This window comes from Bubalus kerabau, chromosome 7 (assembly GCF_029407905.1).
Source record: "Bubalus kerabau isolate K-KA32 ecotype Philippines breed swamp buffalo chromosome 7, PCC_UOA_SB_1v2, whole genome shotgun sequence".
In the NCBI taxonomy this organism is placed as follows: domain Eukaryota; kingdom Metazoa; phylum Chordata; class Mammalia; order Artiodactyla; family Bovidae; genus Bubalus; species Bubalus kerabau.
Window position 1 is genome coordinate 119,895,429 of NC_073630.1, and position 13,719 is coordinate 119,909,147.

Below are 13,719 nucleotides of genomic sequence, written 5' to 3' on the forward strand. Positions count from 1 at the left end.
GTGGCAACTACAGCTGCTTCCTGGTTGCAGAGCTGACTGAAAGAAAACAATCTTTGTAAAACCAACATGTTAAAGATAAGGCAGAGATTGCTCTCAATTTATTATAAATTGCCATGTGAATGGGATAAGATAAAAAACTGAAGACTAAATATACATGTGCTCCATTCCTTCAATAAGGAAGACTAGAAACTTAAGTCAAAATATACATATTCTGAGCCCAAGAAACAAGAATAAACATAATTCCACTTTTAAAGTACAAAACCTGTATTTGTTTTTTTATTAATTATAGCTTCAAGTTTCATTGATGCAGTTTTTAAGCATATGTTAAGACAGCAAATTTTTCTAGGAAAATCTCTACGAAGAAGTCATTACTTAACCCAAAAATTTTAAAAAGAAATGGAAAATATACAGATTAAAAAAACTTCCTGCAACATTAGAATAATTTTTAAATAGTTTAAAAAGATCAGTGTCCAACAACACATGAGTGGTTGTAATATAATCTGTTCAACACAGTACTATGAAACTATGAACATTCTTTAGCATAATGTACCTGAGATTATATAACATGCTTAAGTGAAAAACTATAATTTCCTATTCTACTACATAAAGTTGTCAACATTATCTCTGTAGTCACACACAGATAAGATGATACAATGGCAAGTAAGCTGAATAAACTGATTCAAGAGAAGTGAGGATTAATGCTCCTCTAAAGATAATGTTCCCCTATCGCAATATTATAAAGTTGCTATAATTCAACCTGTGTAAATATTTTAAGATTTCACCAATCTTAAAATGTTGATACCCCAATCAATGAAATCTGAGAACAATACTTTCAAATAAACAAACTTACACACCCAACAGAATCCAAAAGTCTGGAAGACCCATGAAGACAAGTGTGGCCTGCCCACAGGACCTTTCATACTCACCCACTTCTCTCCATCTCTACCACATCGCTCTAACCTAGCACTCACCTCCTGGACACACAGTAGCCTCCTCATTAACTTCTCTACTGCCCGTTTCTTTGACATTGCCCCCACCAACGCATTTTTCACAGTGAGTACAGAGTTTCAAAATGTAAATCAGAGCATGTTATTCACCCCTCTACTTAAAACCCGACAAGGTCTCAGGAGGAACCTTTGCTAGATCTTGCTTCAAATAAAGTGTAAAATAAAAATCTAAAAATGACATTCAAGACAATTAGAAATTTGAACAATAACAGGAATTGGATAGCTTTAAGTAATTACTGTTAATTTTAGGTCTAATATTATGGTTATATTAGATACATACAGAAATGTTTACAGACAAAATGACATGGAATTTGCCTAAACCGTGCATGGGACGGAGGGAGAGTAAGGGTTACACAAAATAAACAATACTGGCCGTGGGATGATAACTGCTGAGACCGGACGAAGGATAAACTGAGTTCACTATACTGTTCTACGCCGTGTAAGGCTGAAATGCTCCTAGAATAAAGTGCCTCCAGATTTTACATAAGCTGCTCTCCATCTGCCTTCAGATGAGCACATTTTAGCATGCTCTTTCAGACAGATATGACTGATATTGGGATGAAAGGATATTTTAAGATTAACTTTCCTTTTCTACTAACATCTCATCTAACCACTCTGCCAAGAATGTCATTCAGGAAATAGGAGAAAGTGCGCCCTGGAATATTCTTTCCTAGCAAAGGTGTTCCAGCTCCAGTATGATTCACCTGCACTAATGTGTAACTAAACCTCAGATCAGAAACCAAACACATTTCTGCATCTCTAAAACATCTAATGAGCTAATTCTAAAGCTCTGGGGGTAGATTCAATTACTTCTTGGCATCTCCCTTCTGGCACAGACATTTTGAGAACTATTCCAACCATTCACATGATTTACTTTTGAAGTCCTAAAAACAGAATACTTAAAGCAAAGGCTGAAACAAGAAGGTGGCCACGAACAAAACTCTCCAGGTAAATCGAATGCTAGAAGACCCAGAGGGTCTTTTCAGTTTCTCACTGTTCTTAAAACGAGCTCAGAAAGCATAAAGACGAGGCAAATAAACCGGGGGTAGCAAACACGCTCCTGTGGTGTAGCAGCAGCAGCCTCTGCTGGCGTCCGAGGCCCCTCACCCCCAGCTGCAGACAGCCTTTGGAACTGTCAACAGGAAAACAAGGAAAGAGGGATCTGTCTCTGCAGTTTCCTCCTTCATGGCCACTCCCTCCTGATGCTTCATACATCTCATCAGAGCTGCTTTCCACATCACGTGCAAGGCACCAGAGACAGAAAGTTACAAAATGAGCAGATTATAGACAAGTAAATGCAACTAAATACCCTTCATGCCATGAGAAATCTACTCATGTGTCAGCAGGGCAAAAGTGTCAGGGGAGGTAGAAAAGCAGAGCGAGGGTGTTACAAGTTGAATCCTATGCCCCTAAATTCATGCTAAAGCCTTAACTCCTGCTCCTCAGAATGTAACCTTATCTGGACACAGGTCACTGCAAACAGAATTAGTTAAGACGATGTCATACTGGAACAGGCTGTGTCCCGGATTCAATACTGATCTCAATACTGATCTCGGGTGGCCTCGGCCAGCAGCAGCCTGAAGCAGTGTTTTGGTCTCCAGCCAGAGACTGAGGTTAGACCACGGCAGAGACAGCACTGAATCCTAACCTCTAGACCACCAGGGACCAGTGCCGTGATGAGGCCCTGGCCCATCAGCTGTGTAGAAATGGATTTCCACATAGAGACAGAGGATAGTGAGACAAGTAAAGTGTTTATTAGGAGAAAAAAGAGTGCACGTGGACAGACACACGGGCAGGTTCAAAGAGACAGGCCCTCACGAGAGCTGAGTCACTTTTATAGGGCACGTCTTCCGGGTTTCCTTTGGCCAATCATCTTGCTTTGCCTGGTTCTGAGTCCATACCTGGTTTATCTTTGGGTCCTCCCATGCGCGAGAGCATCTCTCAATCAAGGTTGCTGCTGCTGCTAAGTCGCTTCAGTCGTGTCCGACTCTGTGCGACCCCATAGATGGCAGCCCACCAGGCTCCCCCATCCCTGGGATTCTCCAGGCAAGAACACTGGAGTGGGTTGCCATTTTCCTTCTCCAACTCAGTCAAGGTAGATTTTAGCAAAGAGGCCTGTGGGTAGGCTGACATCACTTACTGTAGAGGGGAGGCCCCCTCCCTTTTGACCTCCAAGGAGCCTTTCTGGGCATGTGCAGTCAGGGAGGTCCCCCTGACTTCGAAAAGGAGGGATATGTGGTCTCTCTCTCCTCTGGACAGGCCTCCGCTCTCCTCCTTCTCGATACTTTGGAATGTCTGTCCACAGGGGAGGAACTGTGGCCCCTCAGCCTGGGGCCCATCCAGCCCCCACCTCAATCTGACTAGCGTCCTTATGCAGGCGGGACCTCGGGACACAGACATGACTACAGGGGGAAGGCCATGTTCAGAGGCCCCCTCACCGTCTCAGAAGAAACCTGCCCTGCTGACACCCTGACCGGGCACGTCTGGTCTCCAGAACTGAGACGATAACCTCCTGGTTCAAGTCACCCAGGCTGTGGGGCTATTCATGACAGCCCCGGGACACTGAGAGAGAGGGCCGCCAGGAAAGCTTCACAGGAGGGACGCTTTTAGAGCTAAGTGGCACTTCCAGGCTGGCCTGGGGCAGGAGGCAGTCACTTGGTCAATCAACATCTCTGGGAGGGCTCTGTAACGTTTGCACCCAGAATGAAACGACACACTCCATTAAACAGAAGCTGGTCTCACCGAAAAAAAGGGAGGGGGTTGGACAGCTAGATGAGGTGATGTGCATGTTAAATAACTGGATTGTGGGAATCATTTCACAATGCATATACACATCAAATCATCACGCTGTATACTTTAAACATATTACAGACAAATATACCTCAATAAAGCCAGAAAAAAGCATAAAACCAAACAAAAACAAGTGGAGCCTTCACTGGGAAGAATGACAAGATTTTAAACAAGTTTGGCGGAGCTAATACTGAAGGCTGAGCCCAGGCAAAGCGCTGAGAACAGTGCAGCACAGAAAGTCCACACCCTGCCCGGCGCCTCGGTGAGGAAGTAGAAGGGACAAAGAAGTCCCCATCAAAAATTCATTGCAAATTCTCAGAAACCTTTCACTGTGGAAGGGGTGCTCAGCCAGGCAAGGAAAGGGGAAATTCTAACATCTCCTGACAAAGCAGCCCAGCACTGGAGCCCCCTCCCAAGAAAGACAGAGCACCACCACAGTGAGCTACACCTCCCGCTGCCTACGCTACTACCGGCCCACCCCCACAAAGACAAGCACCTGCCTGCGTTTAAGATTCCTCTTCACAGCTTCAGGAAGTTCTGTGCCCTGCCTGGGGCCCCGCGGCTCACCGAAAGCCTTTAAGTACTCTGATCAGATCCCTTCTATTCCTGGGTCTCCAGATGTTCCCCTGGAGACGGAGCTGCTCAAAAGTTCAAGATAAGCTCTGCTTACTAAGTGGTAATTACTGATCTAACTCATTTCTTACGTGTATTAACTCATCTTCCCTACAGATAAGGAAACTGAGAGGCACGAAGCAGTGAGAAGCCGGCAGCAGGGTTACCGGGATTGTAACTCAGGCTGCCTGGCGCCAGGGCACCTGCTTTTAACACTACCACACGTCACCTCTCACCCTCACGTGTCCACAAGCTCAAGTAGAAAAAAATGGAAAGGTAAAATTGAATCAAAGCAGCGCTGCCTAGCCAAGCTACCTACTCTCATGCTCCTTCCAGTGAGGAACTATATGGGTGGGCCCTCTTGCTTCTCTCCTTTAGGATGAATGATTTAACAGGTTCCCAGCTTAAATCTTCCACACTTTGTAACATTTCTACAGTTTTCCTTTACTGTAGCATTTAATCAATTTTTTGGTGTATTAAAGAGATTCCAATTACTTGCTGAAGGTTACACAGCCATGGTGGGAAAGCAAGACTCTTAAATTAAGACTATGGTTTAGAGACCGCACTCTTATTGCTTCTACTAAACAGCCCCTCTGCGCTGAGGGAAGGATTCTTCCCTCTGTGGACAGTAATGGGCAGACGACAGACCCCTGGGCTAGGTACCAGTGGTTAGTCCCACTCGTTCCACCGTATAATTTCAACACTTAGGGAGTCCTCACCCATGAAGTAAAAATACCTTCTTAACCTAATGGCTAAATGAGAAAATGTATCTGAAAGCAATAAAACAGGATAGAGACTAGTCACCATCTCCATGACTCACAAACTCCATACCAAATATTCCCCAAGCCCAGCTGAGGAAATGCAGCTAGAAAATGCAAGGGATGAGAAGAGTGACCGATGCGTGAAGGGGACGTGGACAGCGCCACAGGCCACTGCGGAGGACGCGCTTCCACAGAGACCAGTTCACTCCGACAGCCCTGCAGGAGTTCCTGAGGCCTCAGATAAGTAGACGGCCACTCAGGACCTAAACCCAAGACCACCGGCTCCAAACGCCACGCTCACCCACAACTGCCACACAGGAAGTCACAAGGTGGACACTGGCCAAGAGCAGGCAGCACACTGCAGTCTAGCCTCCCCCACCGATGGCCACACGATAGGCCTCAACAAAATCTAAGTGGGTGGATGGTGGAGAGGCATATAAAATCACTTTCCATTACTAATTTCACAAAATTCTGCTAAATTCACTAAATTACTAAACTCACAAAATTCATCCAAGCAAACAAAAAAACGCTATTTCAAGTAACACCCATTACTTCCAGATAGCAGGTGAGCAAATATTAGCCCGTATACTCTTAAGCGCTTTCAAGAAGTAACTTCACAAAGGAAACTACAATTCAGATTTCATGAGAGGAATCCAGGAGAAATAATTTTATGTGCTGCTGCTGTTAAGTCGCTAAGCCATGTACAACTCTATGAGACCCTATGGGCTGCAGCATGCCAGGCTTCCCTGTCCTTCACTACCTCCCAGGTGTTTCACAAATTAGCAGATACCTACCCCTCCACAGGAGGGTTTCCACCAGTTACTATACCGATGCACATATTCTGAGATGTTCATGCCCAGAACACATGCAGAAAAAAAAGAATTCAATTTTATCCTCTGACCACATCAACCACTTTCTCTATTTTAGTTCCTTCATGATACTGTTAACCATCCTTCAATTACCTTACTATTTTCATTTTTTTAGCTATATTTTTCCTGAATCAATGACTTTCAAAATTTACAGTTTAACTGAAACAAAACATTTTCTCAATTTCATTCCATGAGAGCAACTTACTTTTATCTTTCTGGGAAGGAGGAGGAAGGTAGCAAAGCTTGGCAGGGCTGTAAGCAAGGAAGGTTAAAACACCACAAAAACAAGCAAGCAGCTTTTTCAGAATTTAATGGTAACTAAATGTTCCAATTTGTGAAGGAACTGGTTCTGTGGAAGACAAATGATAAAAGAAAGCTCTGAAGGCATGACTCAGCCAAGACTAATAAACCGAGAACAAAACTGTTGAGAATGCTAAGATATGCATACTCTGTCCACACAAACACTGGGACTTCTGAAAACGGTGTCAGGTTTCCCACTTTAGAGCAAGAGACGAAGTATTTAAAATCACAATAATCAGTCTCAGTAAAAATCTGCCACAGGTTTACTCTCTGAAAAGTATTAACATTTATATCAGCTGATGGAGATTGAAAACCCTTTATGCTATGAAATAATTATGAGCACACAAATTCTTAGTGGTCTCAATTTCACAAAAATAAGGATATACTATTAAGTGAAAAAAAGCAAGGTACAGTGCTCACTTCAGCAGCACATATACTAAAACTGGAAAGATACAGAGAAGATCGGCATGGCCTCTGTGCAAGGATGACACACAAACTCACGAAGCATTCCCCATTTCCAGAAAAGCAAGATACAGAGAGCAGCGTGCCTAGAGATCCTCTTGCGGCGGGAGGAAGGATACGAAAAACACTCATATTTGCTTGTATTTGCATAAAGAAATGTAGGAACAAATGTACTAGAAATTTAAGATGGTGGTTTGTACTTTTAAGGAATGGAGGGATCCGGGTAGACAGAGGACAGAGAAGGCCAGCAGAGTCCTTGTTGTACAAATATACATTTTTAAAGTTAAATTCATAAAAAGTTTAAAAATAAAACACCATAAAGCACATAAATAAAATCCTAAGCATCCCTGAAGGTATAAATCAACAGCATACACAGTATCTTGTCCTTCCAGCAGGGTAATGACATCAAGCATTTGTCTTAAAGTTCTATAGTTTAATATATAGTCTGCTGGGCACCATCTACCGACCTGGGCGGCTCATCTTTCACTGTCACCTCTGAATGATCATGACGAGGTCATGGCATCCGGAGAAATATCAATAACCTCAGATACACAGATGGCACCACCCTTATGGCAGAAAGCGAAGAGGAACTAATAAGCCTCTTGATGAAACTGAAAGAGACTGAAAAGACTGGCTTAAAACTCAACATTCAGAAAACTAAGATCATGGCATCTGGTCCCATTACTTCATGGCAAATAAATGGCTAAACAATGCAAACAGTAGAGACTTTATTTTCTTGGGCTCCAAAATCAGTGCAGATGGTGACTACAGCCATGAAAATAAGACACTTGCTCTTTGGAAGAAAAGGTATGACAAAACTAGACAGTATATTAAAAAGCTGACAAATCACTTTGCCAACAAAGGTTCATCTAGTCAAGGCTATGGTTTTTCCAGTGGTCATGTATGGATGTGAGAGTTGGACCATATTAAGAAAGCTGAGTGCCAAAGAATTGATGCTTTCGAATTGTGGTGTTGGAGAAGACTCTTGAGAGTCCCTTGGACTGCAAGGAGATCCAACCAGTCTATCCTAAAGGAGATCAATCCTGGGTGTTCATTGGAAGGACTGATGCTGAAACTCCAATATTTTGGTCACCTGATGTGAAGAACTGACTCACTGGAAAAGACCCTGATGCTGGGGAAGATTGAAGGTGGGAGGAGAAGGGGACAACAGAGAATGAGATGGTTGGATGGCATCACTGACTCAATGGATGTGAGTTTGAGTACACTCCAGGAGTTGGTGATAGACAAGGAAGCCTGGCATGCTGCAGTCCATGGGGTCGCAAAGAGTCGGACACGACTGAGTGACTGAACTGAACTGAACTGGTACATACTGTTAAGTACTTTAGCAGGGTGGCCCTATCCTGACTTTCAGGTGATAAAAGTAGGCTCTAAAGAGACTATCTTATCTCAAGGTAGAAATATTAACCAAACTTTCAAGTGAGTTAAGAAAGTATTCAGTTAATGAGCCCCTCATAGTCAGTCTTCCAAAATGATTCTGTTCACATCAGAAGTATTTATGACTGAATATTTGTTTAAATCAGTACTGGCTCCACTGTGCAGCCACTGCATATTTCCAACTTACCAAAAGCAATGGAGTTCTTGGCCTCTAAGCACAACAGGGCATTTCATCCCATAATGAATCCAGGGAATATGAAGTACCTCCCTTCCCAAGTTAGGGAATGACAGGCAAGGTGTACTGCTGAAGAACAGGGCACTCAGCACACTGGCCTTGAAGTCCAAAGTTACGAGGGAAATCCAGTCGTCTTACTCATTCCGAAGGCCGGCGGGCTCTGCACACGCGCGCAGTCTGAGCGCCTCACACTGCTCTCTGGTGCTCAGGAGGGGCGGGGCAGCAGTGTGGAACGCCGCAGAGCTGCAGGCAGCACGGCAGGCCTGAGGACCCTGAGCGCCGTTCTGACGCAATGCTAGAAAGACCTCCGTGGTCGTTTAAACCTAACCCCTTCATTTCAGAACTATGAAAACTGAGGCTCAGAAACAGCAGAAGATGGCCCTGCGCACACTGGGCATCGCGGGCAGAGAACAGCAGCCCGGTGGGTCTGAGGTCAGGCTGAGGGCAAGCCGGAGGTCCAGTGCTCAGCTTGCCGCTAGATCCTGAACTTCTGAAGTCGCTTAACTTCTCTCTGAAAATCAGTTTCATCACCTATAAATGAAAGCTGTCATGGAAACCTCAAGGGATATTATAAGACTCAAAAATGCTACTTAGCATTTAGCAGTGCTTGCCAGTGGACACATATTAAAGGGCGGCTATGATTACTGGACAAGGCTGGGTCCAAAGTGTCCTGGTCAGGTTTTATGGACATTCCACAACACCAAATTCCTTCTTGCTTGCTTTATTTTTATTATTGGTGAGAAATAACTGAAAATTTCAGACATCTATCACAACTGCAACTGGTTTCAAAAACATATTAAAAGATATTTTCTTGTATGTATAATTTCTCATTATTACCACAAGAATTTCCTATGTTAATATCCAAAATACTTCTGAAGGCTTTAATAAGCCAAATGATATTTGAAAGGGAAAACCATGAAGGTCTTAAAGTGAATAAAATGGCCTAATTTTCATTTTCTCATAATAAGGGGAAATGGCCAAAACCAACTGAAACAAAGGAAAATTATGCCTCAAACTGCATATATTTTATTAGTCTTTATTTAATCAAAATGTGCCATTTCAAACAAACATGACCCTACTGAGGTGGGGGGAGATTTCAAACTCTCAAAGGCTCCGTCCACACTTGTGCCACAGAAGCGACAGATCCCAGAAATAACTTTTTAAAGTTGAAGTAGAAGCCAAAGGATATCCTCAGTGAATGCCTACCGAGCTCCTCCTGTCGTTGCTCAGTCACTAAGCCGTGTCCGACTTTCTGCAACCCCACGGACTGCAGCATGCCAGGCTCCTCTGCCCTTCACCATCTTCTGCAGTTTGCTCAAACTCATATCCATTGACCTGGCAATGCTATCTAACCATCTCATCCTCTGTCGCCCCCTTCTTCTCCTGCCCTCAATCTTTTCCAGCATCAGGGTCCTTTCCAGTAAGTCGACTCTTCACATCAAGTGGCCGAAGGAATGGAGCTTCAGCTTCAGCATGAGTCGTCCCAGTGAATATTCAGGACTGATTTCCTTTAGGATGGACTGGCTGGATCTCCTTGCAGTCTGAGGGACTCTCAAGAGTCTTCTCCAACCACAGTTCAAAAGCATCAATTCTTTGGCACTCAGCCTTCTTTACTGTCCAACTCTCACATTGATACATGACTACTGGAAAAACCATAGCTTTGACTATACGGACCTTTGTTTGCAGAGTGATGGATGCCTCTGCCTTTTACTATGCTGTCTAGGTCTCTCCTATCTTTTTTCCCACAGAGCAAGCGTCTTTTAATTTTATGGCTGCAGTCACTCTCTGCAGTGATTCTGGAGCCCAGGAAAATAAAATCTGTCACCGCTTCCACTTTTTCCCCAACTATTTGCCATGAAGTGATGGACCACATGGCATGATCTTAGTTTTTTGCTCCTACCATGAAGCTAACGCAGGCCAGGCACTGTGTTAGCTTCAATCTGGATGCTTGGAGACTCAATGCACAAAACAGAGATTTCTGCCTTCAGGAAACATATACACTTAGCAGAGGGGGCCAGGCAATAAGTGAGCTACATAAATAACTTGCACAGTGCCATGGGCAGGTGACTGGGAGGATGGGGGTGGGGAGGTCAGTGGCAACATTAAGGAAGGGATCCTGAGGTGGCATCAGAGGTGGTGAGAGTGACAGGCACTCCAGCAACATCTGGAGCCAGGCCAGGAGTGAGAAGTGGCTTTGTTTGGGAGTGGAAGAAGGGGATAAAACTAAATCTGCTTATCATCATTTTCTTTAAGGACTGAGATATTTCAGTTACGTCTTGGTAAATAAGCAAAAAAAGATATTAACACTAGGAGGGCCCTTCATACCCATGTCCAAAACAGAACTCTTAATCATCCCCCAGCCTAGCCTCCCTGCTTGGACTCAAACTCCTGTAACACATTCTCCATAAAAACACAATCAAATCAGGTCCTCCTCCTACCTGATTCCTCTCAGTGACTTCCCACAGTCCCTGAGTAAATCTGAACTGCTGATACCAGCCAGCAGGGACCTTTCCAGCTAGGGCCCAGCAATCTTTTTGCCTCCTTGTCCCAGATAAACTGGCCTCCTTCTTCTGCAAAAACACCCAGCTCCTTCCTGCCTCAGAACCTTTAGACCCTTTTCTGCCCAAAACAAATTTACTTCAGCTACTTTGAGCACCTTACTCCTCATCAGTCAGGTTTCAGGTCATATTTCACATCCAAGTTTTGAGGAAAGTTTCCCTCACTGCGAGATTTAGAGCAGCCCCTCTTCCCAGCTCTCTCACATCACCCAGGGTTTTCTTCCCTTTCAAGGCATTCATCTGTACTTTCAGAGTACAGACTCTGGACTTAAACTGCTTGAGTTCAAACTCCAGCTCAGCCATTTACTGGCTCTGCAGTTGCTCCAGTAGCTAAGTCGTGTCCGACTCTTCGCGACCCCATGGACTGACAACAGCACGCCAGGCTTCCCTGTCCTTCACGACCTCCCTGAGTTTGCTCAGACTCACGTCCATTCAGTCAGTCGTCGATGCCATCCAACCATCTCATCCTCTGTTGTCCCTTCTCCTGCCCTCACTTTCCCAGCATCAGAGTCTTTATGTGACTCAGCTCTTCCCATCAGGTGGCCAAAGGATTGGAGCTTTAGCATCAGTCCTAACAATGAATATTCAGGGTTGATTTGCTTTAGGACTGACTGATCTCCTTGCTGTCCAAGGGACTCTCAAAAGTCTTCTCCAAAGAAGAAAATTTAAAAAAAAAAGGAGGGGGGGGAGTCTTCTCTAGCACCACAATTTGAAGCATCAATTCTCGGGGCTCAGCCTTCTTCATAATCCAACTCGCATCCGTACATGTCTACAGGAAAAGTCACAGCTTTGACTATACAGGCCTCTGTCATTAGAGAGGTGACCCTACTCTTTAATATGCTTAGATCTGCAACAGCACTTTTCCCAAGGAGCAAGAGTCTTAGTGTCATGGTTACACTCAGCATCTGCAGTGACTTTGGAGCCCAAGAAAATAACATCTGTCACTGCTGCCACTGTTTCCCCTTCTATTTGCCATGAAGTGATGGGACCAGATGCCATGATCTTCGTTTTCTTTTCTTTTTTAAATTTATTTTTTAAACCGAAGGATAATTGCTTTACAGAACTGTGCTGGTTTCTGCCAAACATCACCATGAATCACCCGTAAGTATATATATGACCTCTCCCACTTGAACCTCTCTCCCATCTCCCTCCCCATCCCAGACCTTAGGTTTTTTGAATGTTGAGCTTTAAGCCAGCTTTTTCACATTCCTCTTTTACCCTCATCAAGAGGCTCTTTAGTTCCTTTTCGCTTTCTGCCATTATAGCAGTATCATCTGCCTATCTGAGGTTATTGGTATTTCTTCCAGCAATCTTGATTCCAGCTTGTGGTTCATTCAGACCATCATTCCGCATGATGTATTCTGCAAATAACTTAAATAAGCAGGGTAAACTCCTTTCCCAATTTTGAATGAGTTCGTTGCTCCATATCTAGTTCTAACTGCTGCTACTTGAACTTCATACAGGTTTCTCAGGAGGCATGTAAGGTGGTCTGGTATTCCCATCTCCTTAAGTTCCCACAGTTTCTTGTGATCCACATAGTCAAACACTTTAGCATAGTCAATGAAGCAGATATTTTTCTGGAATTCATTGCTTTTTCTATGATCAAAATGGATGTTGGCAACCTCATCTCTGGTTCCTCTGTCTTTTCTAAATTCAGCGTGAACATCTGGAAGGTCTCAGTTCACGTACTGTTGAAGCCTAGCTTGAAGGATTTTAAGCATTACTCTCCTAGCGTGTGAGATGAGTACAATTGTGCGGTAGTTTGAAAATCCTTTGTCACCACCTTTCTTTGGGACTGGAATGAAAACTGACCTTTTCCAGTCCTGTGGCCACTGCTGAGTTGACCAAATTTGCTGGCACATTGAGTGCAGCACTTTCACAGCATCATCTTTTAGGATTTGAAACAACTCAGCTGGAATTCTATCACCTCCACTAGCTTTGTTCATAGTGACACTTCCTAAGGCCCACTTTTCTTCATATTCCAGGATGTCTGGCTCTAGGTGAGTGATCACACTATCACAGTTATCCAGGTCATTAATACCTTTTCTGTATAGTGCTTGTGTGTATTCTTGCCACCTTTTCTTAATCTCTTCTGCTTCTGTTAGGTTCTTGCCCTTTCTCTCCTTTATTGTGCCCATCCTTGCATGAGATATTCCCCTGGTATCTCCGTTTTCTTGAAGAGATCGCTAGGCTTTCCCATTCTATCCTTTTCCTCTATTTCTTTGCATTGGTCACCTAAGGCGGCCTTCTTCTCTCTCCTTGTTATTCTCTGGAACTCTGCCTTCTGTTGGGTGTGTCTTCCCCTTCCTCCCTTGCCTTTCGCTTTTCTTCTCTGCTCTCTCTAAGGCCTCCTCAGACAGCCACTTTGTCTTCTTGCATTTCCTTTTCTTGGGGACGGTTTTGGCCACCACCTCCTGTACAGTGTTACAAACCTCCATCCACAGTTCTTCAGGCACTCTATCAGATCTAATCCCTTGAATCTATTCATCACCTCCACTGTATAATAAGGGATTTGATCTAGGTCATACTCAGTCTAGTGGTTTTCCCTACTTTCTTCAATATAAGTCTGAACTTGGCAATAAGGAACTCACGATCTGAGCCACTGTCAGCTCCCGGTCTTGTTTTTGTTGACTGTATAGAGTTTCTCCATCTTCAGCTGCAAAGAATATAATCAAGGTGATTTCGGTATTGACCATCCGGTGATGTCCATGTGTAGAGTGATCTCTTGTG

The 13,719-nt window shown here is 44.0% G+C and overlaps 1 protein-coding gene and 1 non-coding gene across 9 annotated transcripts in view; one reads left to right on the plus strand and one right to left on the minus strand.

The window, feature by feature from the left end:
* The window catches only part of ADD1 (adducin 1), a 90,836-nt gene that overhangs the window by 45,829 nt on the left and 31,288 nt on the right, over positions 1 to 13,719 (minus strand). The window lies entirely within an intron of this gene.
* On the plus strand, positions 6,752 to 6,858 carry LOC129658247 (U6 spliceosomal RNA). Its single transcript, XR_008717340.1, has one exon. It is a non-coding gene; the product is annotated as a U6 spliceosomal RNA (small nuclear RNA).